The following is an 8,908-nucleotide window of genomic DNA, read 5'->3' on the forward strand; positions in this document are numbered from 1 at the left end:
ATTTAAAGTTCCTCTCCACTCAAAAATGTGATTATTGTTACTGTCCTGTGCAAAGTGATCTATGTATGTATGTATGATGTATCATTTGACACTAGAAGGAGGTTTTAAAGGCCCCACATCGTGCTCATTGTCAGGTTCATACTTGTATTTTGTGTTTCTACTAGAACATGTTTACATGCTGTAATGTTCAAAAAACACTTTATATTCCTCATACTGTCTGTCTGAATATACCTGTATTTACCCTCTGTCTGAAAGGCTCCGTTTTAGTGCATTTCAACGGAATTTCAACGGAATTACGTTGCTAGGCAACAGTTTGGGTCCATGTTTACTTCCTGTCAGCTGATGTCATTCACATACACTGCAACAGGAAATAAACTGGTACACATTTAGAATGTTTACGTTTAAAACCATGTAATGATCTATATATTGTATATTTGTGACATCACAAATGGACAGAAATCCTGACGGCTTGTTTCAAACGCACAATTTCTGAATACGGGCTGTGTGTGTATTTCTCCGTATATTGAGTGTTTTGATAGTTTAACAGTATTTATAAAGCACTTAAACCTGCTTTATAACATAAAAGACATGAAAATCTCATGTTTTACAATATGGGACCTTTAACCAAGTACATTTTTACTTGTACTTTACTTGAGTATTTCCATTTCCTGCTAACTTCTACTACATCTCAGAAAGAAATATTGTACTTTTTACTACATTTATTTGACACTTAAGCTACTAGTTACTTTTGACATAAAAAACATGTTGCTTTTGTGATACGATGCAGCAATGTACGACTAATCTACCCAGTAGTATATAAAATAACTCCAAATTGAAGAACTACAACATTAAAATGTGTGTTAAAGACCAAAACAGAATAATATAATATATAAAAGGATCCGTTCTGCATAATGAGTACTTTTATACTTTAAGTACATTTTGCTGATAATACTTCTGTACTTTTACTTAAGTAACATTCTGAATTCAGGACTTTTACTTGTAATGGAGTATTTCTAGACTTAAGTAAAAGGTCTTCCTCCACCACTGAGTGGGTTGTGGAAACTTCAAACCTCTAGAAATTGACTTAAGAAACATCTCGTCTCCAAAAGTTCAATAAATATTTAACTATTTAAATATTTGCATATTCAATTCTGGATTTTTTTTTCAATGAGTGAAAATTAATATATGTAATTTTAAGGAGTTTTTATGTGGAAAAAACATCAGAAACAAATTATAAGTTAGTATTCACAGTATTTTTATACGTCATAAAACATGTCTGGAGGGGATTTTAAATATATATGGGTCCACCAATGTAGACCGTAAACTCGCTCCATGTTCCTAAAACCCCCAAAAATTCCAAGAAAAAATAGTAAATCTATGTTAGCTATGTTGGTATGTCCACAGAAATAATGGTGAATTTGATCATCAGCGAGGCAGAGAGGTTTTTATGCCCTCTTCTCTCTGAGCCAGTTTGGAACAGATGAGACTGTAAAGCATACAGGTTTGAAATGTGAATTAATGAAGTCAGGGGTCGGTATGTCTGTAAATATTTTAGTAAATTCGCTTGGCTACAAAGCCCCTTCTTTTCCCGTTTGTCTCAGGACGAGGCTAAAAGGCCAGATAAGTCATTACCAGGAATATTGGGCACGCGAAACAAACACCCCCTTTTTTCAGGTTTCAGCCTCATTATTGTGAAAAGCATAAAGCAGCGGCCGTGATTGAGCCTGACATCGGCTGTAAACTCATCAGCTCACGTGGGCCTCTAAGTGGCTTGATTGCCGGGGAATGGTTGGATGGCAGGGTTTTTTTTTCCCTCACCAAAACAGTGATTAGCACCCTGTTACAGTTATTGGGCTAGATTAGTGACTCTGGCGCCAGAGATTATAGTGCAACCCTTCTGGCTTCACAAGTCAACTGGAGAAGATAGTGAGAGCTGCTGGCTGGTTTCACCGTTTATAATCACTGTGTGTGTGTGTGTGTGTGTGTGTGTGTGTGTGTGTGTGTGTACTGTTAAAGCAGCTGCTGCCGAGAAGGACATGCTTCTCACTTTTCATGGATAACACAAAGTAGATATCAACCTAAGGAGGTGTTTGGGTGTCCTGAATCTGTCTCTCCAGCTGCAGGGTTGAAGCTTGAGCTGTGCTGCAGTGACATCTAACGGTGATAGTTGAGAGTTACAGCTACAAGTTTATGAGGGGAGCTTAGTTTTAGATAGATAGATAGATAGATAGACAGATAGATAGATAGATAGATAGATAGATAGATAGATAGATAGATAGACAGACAGACAGACAGACAGATAGATAGACAGACAGACAGACAGACAGACAGACAGACAGACAGACAGACAGATAGATAGATAGATAGACAGACAGATAGATAGATAGATAGATAGATAGATAGATAGATAGATAGATAGTAACTTTATTGATCCCGAGGGAAATTCGAGTTTCCAGCATCACAGTTCCATAGTGCAAGCATATTAGTAAAAACAGCACAAGTAAGTAATACAGAGTATAAAAAAATATACCAGATATAAAAATAACAGGAGATGAAGAAACTGTTAAAAATGAATATAGTGCAGGGTAACAACTGAGATACGGGACTATTCAAAATGTGAATATAATGCAGAAAGTGATATAGTGCTGGATAATAAAATATAGGAGATATAGATATTAAGAAATGTCAAATATGGAAGAATATGATGAATAAAGCTGTACATTATTTGTAGAATACAGTAAAACCAGTCTATAACGGTGCAGAGTAGAGCTGTTTGTAGTGTGCAGAATTAAAAAGTAGCTCAGTCTATTAAAGTGCACTGTGTGCATTAACTGTTCTGCAGTATTTATTTGATATATTGCATTTATATGCTGCATAGGACAATTTGTTTTCTCTACCAGAATTTGGACACAATGCATAAATAATTGGTGGACCAGGACTGTTTTCTACCACATTAAATACATGTTTTTCTTTATGCTTCTTATTCAGTGGTGACTGCATGAAACAAATTCAAGTGAAAGAAGAAAGAAACTGGACAGTAGATCAACCAGTTTCAAAGAAGAAAAGTGGACATGGGTAAGTAAATACCTTTCTTACTATTTTGGATAAGTGAACTTCAGGGTGAAGCAGAGACAACAACAGCAGAGAGGAGCAGATCAGAGGAAATGCCAACGTTGACTGAAGTTGTCAGCTGGAGAAAGAGCAGCTGTGGTGTCGCGGCGGGGCCAGATGCTCAGATGATCTGATTAAGGACGTGTTCTCAATCACGTAGCTCTCACAGTTCACACACACACACACACACACACACACACACAGACAGATTTTTATCTGTTTACATGAGTGTTCCATGTTGTGGAAACTTTAGTTTGACTTAGTTTGCATTCATGATGTTGAGTGAGATATCACTCTCTACACACATACTTAAAGCTGAAGTAGGCGAGATTTGAGCAAATATGATTCAGTTAAGTTATTTTTATAAAACAGTCGCTATATTGTGACAGTAGTACATGAAACAGTGTACTCCGGTGCTCCTAACGGCATCTGCAAGATTTCACAGACCGGAGGAAAACAAGCAGTCAGAGCTGATCTGAGGTCTGCTGTCCAGCTGCCGTCTATGAGAGCCGGCTGTCAATCACTCATACTTTTGGCAAACCCTTATGGCAAACTGCAGTGTGGTTAAGGTTAGTGTAACCTTTATTATGGAGAGTACTGTTTATGAAACACCTCAGGTTGGACTTCCTTCCTGTTAGCAAATACAAGGTGCTGAGCTTTTATTGTGAAGGGAAAGAGGAAGTGTAATGTGTATAACGTGATGCTACTGTGACTATAAGGGGAGTCTGAAGATGGGAACGAGTAAAGACGCCAGCAAGTTCAAGCCTCCGTCTCATCGTGTCCTTATTTCACATAATAAATAAGTATAAACGCACATTAAACACCGCTCGGTTACATTAGGAAAAGGTCGTGGTTATGACAAATAAATTATGGTTGAGGTGTGGTTAGAGAGAGGCAACTACACCACTTGGTTGTGGTTAGGGAAAAAATGGTCTTTACAGTTGATAAAGAGGCACGTGTTAACCACCCTGACCTTTAAACCTCGCTGTCTGTTTTGCTAGATATATCGCACGCCACTTCCTGCATTGGCCTTGAGCGTTAGAAAGCATAGTCGGGTGCAGATTTGTCCATTATGCATGTAATTAGGGACACTGTGCTGCAGGTAGAAGCAGAAATGTGAGAGACAGATATGTCAAAACCTGCATGAAACCACTAGAGGTCAATTAGAAAATATGACTTGTGAATATGAGATAACAATACATCTCATAGTAATGTGGGATAACTGTACCATCCAGTTTTTGTTATGATACTGTTAGTGCATACCACATATAGACTGGTTGTGGTGATATAGGTCCATTCTCTACAGCTCCCTGTCCCTCAGTGACTTATTAGCGAAGCTCTGATTTATCTTCCTCAGTATGACACGAGCAGCTTATATTTTTCAGTCGTGCACTTTCTTGCATAATGTGATGTGGGATCACTGGAGGGGGCTCAGACTGCTGCTGCTACCATCACCGCCACCTCCTGCTCCTCCTCCCCCCGTCTCCTCCAAGCACTCCCAACGCAGTCAATTACCGAGATGGATCCGTGATTGATCTGGTTTCAGGTGTACAAAAGCCCCCTGTTCAATAATGACAAATGTCCTCGGCAATCCTCACTTGATTTTTTTTTTTTCAGGCAGTCTGTCTGTGAGACTCGCTAAGAACACATGTAATCCCTCAAGTCTCTGGCTTATTGATTACAAAAGGGCAGATACATTTCAACAAAGGACCACAATCAATAACCACAGCAGTGCACGGACAATATAAAAGTCTTTAATCATAAATAACTGCATCAGATGATCATGGATGACTTTCACAGAGTTTGTTTTTTTCTCCTCATGTCGGCATCATTGATGATGAATTAGGAGGATTTGACTGAAGTGCGTCGACATTTATGACAAGCAGGTAATTTGTGCACAAATGATGAAGAGTACTTGTGAAGTGAAAGACACACAGAACATGTGAGAGAGAGAAAGAGAGAGAAAATAGCCTGTAAAGTATGATGTTCACCGAATAAACCCGATCACCTCAGTCATTATCATCATAATATCATACAGTCGTCAGCATAAAGAGACACTGGTGGGTTTTAATGACCGCTCCAGGTCTGTTCCAGTGTGTGAACATGTAAATAACTGAAACACTTCACAGCTGCTTCGACCTCAAGTGGTTTCTGTATTTTTCAGCATTAACGTGCCACAAAACCTGAAGGATCTTATATTTCCAAATATAGTAAAAAAGAAAATATATATAGTTTGACATTTTGGAGAAATATTTTCTTTCTTGCTGAGAGTTAGATGAGACGATTGATACCACTCTCATGTCTGTCCAGGCCGGTTGCACCAAAAAATGCTGTGAATGACACGATAGTGCGCAAGGCAAAAGCGTGCAATAAGAACGCTTGCTTTTGTCGTGCCATTTGTACGCCATGTAGTCTGTACTATCCGCAGTGTTTTTTAGTGACGTTTGTGACGTGTTTTCCGTACTTATGTTACGTTGTTTCTAGGGATGCATAGATACCACTTTTTTTCAGACCGAGTACGAGTACAAGTACTTACATTTGGGTACTCGCCGATACCGAGTACCGATACGAGTACTTCTCTGTGCCAAAAGACCCTCGTTAACAGCCAGCTGGAGGGTGTAAGTGACACACGACAGGCTGAGGAGTCCCGCATACGAGGCGGCCGCAGCTTTACAGTGCTCCCCGCCTGGACCTTGCCGCACCTTGACGGGCTTCCCTGCTCCTTTAAGGTGGATCGATTGGTATACATCTGATGATATAGGCTACATCTTCTCATACATCTGTGGAGAAAACAACTTTTCTGTACAAAAATGTGCTCCCTCGTTTCCAGTGTTTGCACTAAGCTACATTAACCGGCTGCTGGCGGTAACCTCATATTTAGCGTACAGGGTCGTGTCTAGAAGGGAGCCCACAAACCACAAAATCTGATCTGAGATCTGATGCCTAACCTTAACCATTTAAGGTCAATATCTAACCTTAACCAATCGATGTCAATGCCTAACCTTAACCATTCAAGGTCAACGCCTAACCTTAACCATTTAAGGTCAATGCCTAACCTCAACCATTCGAGGTCAATGCCTAACCTTGACCATTCGAGATCAATGCCTAACCTTAACCATTCAAGGTCAATGCCTAACCTCAACCATTCGAGGTCAATGCCTAACCTTAACCATTTAAGGTCAATGTCTAACCTTAACCAATCGAGGTCAATGCCTCACCTTAACCATTCGAGGTCAATGCCTAACCTTAACCATTCGAGGTCAACGCCTAACCTTAACCATTCGAGGTCAATGCCTAACCTTAACCATTCGAGGTCAATGCCTAACCATAACCATTCGAGGTCAATGCCTAACCTTAATAACCAATCGAGGTCAATGCCTAACCATAACCATTCGAGGTCAATGTCTAACCTTAACCAATCGAGGTCAATGTCTAACCTTAACCAATCGAGGTCAATGCCTAACCTTAACCATTCGAGGTCAATTCCTAACCTTAACCATTCGAGGTCAATGCCTAACCTTAACCATTCGAGGTCGATGCCTAACCTTAACCATTCGAGATCAATGCCTAACCTTAACTATTCAAGGTCAATGCCTAACCTTAACCATTCAAAGTCAATGCCTAACCTTAATCATTCGAGGTCAATGCCTAACTTTAACCATTCGAGGTCAACGGCTAACCTTAACCATTCAAGGTCAATGCCTAACCTTAACCATTCAAAGTCAATGCCTAACCTTAATCATTCGAGGTCAATGCCTAACTTTAACCATTCGAGGTCAACGGCTAACCTTAACCATTCAAGGTCAATGCCTAACTTTAACCATTCAAGGTCAATGCCTAACCTTAACCATTCGAGGTCAATGCCTAACCTTAACCATTTGAGGTCAATGCCTAACCTTAACCATTCGAGGTCAATGTCTAACCTTAACCATTCAAGGTCAATGCCTAACCTTAACCATTCAAGGTCAATGCCTAACCTTAACAATTTGAGGTCAATGTCTAACCTTAACCATTCAAGGTCAATGCCTAACCTTAACTATTCGAGGTCAATGCCTAACCTTAAACAACCTTATCCCGCTCCCTTCTAGCCACTACCAGCGTACATTGGTATCAATTTTTTCATCTAACTCTTGGTAAGAAAGCAAATAAACATATTTCCCCCCAAATGTCTAACTACACCTTCACAACGTATGTTACTTCTCTAAGCACACCAGCAAACCTCTATAACATTCAAACAACGTGCTGTGCTGCACAGCATTTTACATCTATACCACAATGTGCCACGACGGCATTTTAAACGTCGAGAGGGCTTCGCTTCAGAGTGTGTTATTCATCCACATTCTGCCCCCCACCCCCTTTGTCCCCCTTTGTTAGACTAATTGAATAGGTCAAAGGCAATGACATCCATCATATACAGGAGGAACAACCATAAAGGGCAAAGAGGGGCTGATAAAAGAGGGAGAGACAGGCGGCACGACACGCTGTAAAAGCCAAAGGCCTCTGGTTGGGGACAGACGCAGGGAAACTGAGGGAGGAAATGTAGACATCGAGGAAAAGGGACACCAAAAATATCTTCCTAAATCAAATCGGTGCTGTGGTCACACTGCAGCTCTTTTTATATTACGCTGTAAACTACACAGTACATAAAACAGCTCTTTGTATCTGCAGTATATTCTGCCTCTACCACCGGCGAACAGTGTAAACGCTGCGACAATGCGAGCTGACAAATGGCTCGCAATTAAAAGACACTACATGAAATCCCTTGGTATCGATGTGGCTGATAACCGGCGACACGGCTCGGCAGCTAGTGGGCGTCATTCTGGAGAAAACAGACACGAACAGTAAACAGTGAGCTTGTGTTCAGGCATGGTGAAATGAGTCCCTATTTTTTTATGCGACCGGTCAGTCGAGGCAGTCGAGGCTACACACACACACACACATAGGCGTATAAAGCGTTTTGTGTAATGCGGAAAGAACATCTCTTGAATCTCAAGTGTTTAAAGTTGGCCTATTTCCACCCTCCTCTAGGGTCCATGGTGAGTGGAGGATGTTGTACATTCATTAGAAGAGAGAGCCGTCAAGAGCCTGGCTGACGAATGACCTTGGCCCCTAATGCCCGCCCAGCTGTAATGTGTGTGTGTTTTTTATGGGGACACTGTGCTGGTGATATTCTATATTTTTCTTATTGTCAACAAATCCCATAAGAAAAAAGTAAAAATAAAAATGTATTATTCTAACAAATATATAGCCATAAAATAACCAAATCCAGAGCTTTTTCCTCTTAAATGTTGTTTAAAAACAATTAAAAACATTGTATTGGGTGACATGTTCCTTCATTATGATGAACATGAGCATTATAGATTCTTTTTAGTCCCACGTGCACTGTCCTGCTGCTGTAAATACTCACTAGAGCACCGAATGTGTGTTAATCCGCAGCTAAAAATAGTCCCTCAAAAATGCAATTGTTTAAGTAACATTTTCTAAAAAAAAAAACTACAGTGCCCAGGTGTTTTAGGAAATTACTGAGTCTTATAAACAACTATATATTTAATCTGTTTTTACCTGGATTTACGTCTTCAGTGGGAACAAATGGGGATAACACTTCATTTTACAGCTCTGCAAATGTCATGGTAATTAGGTGATAATTAGCAAGTAACCTATTTCAAATTTTCTTTGGAATTACTGCCAAATTAACCCAATATTTACCTAAAGATTTATGGAAAATTACTTTACTATAAACATTGTTTAATAATTATATGCTAAAATAGCATGTAATCGGCTGTGCGCTGCTCTTCAT

The sequence above is a fragment of the Sebastes umbrosus genome, chromosome 4 (genome assembly GCF_015220745.1).
Source record: "Sebastes umbrosus isolate fSebUmb1 chromosome 4, fSebUmb1.pri, whole genome shotgun sequence".
In the NCBI taxonomy this organism is placed as follows: domain Eukaryota; kingdom Metazoa; phylum Chordata; class Actinopteri; order Perciformes; family Sebastidae; genus Sebastes; species Sebastes umbrosus.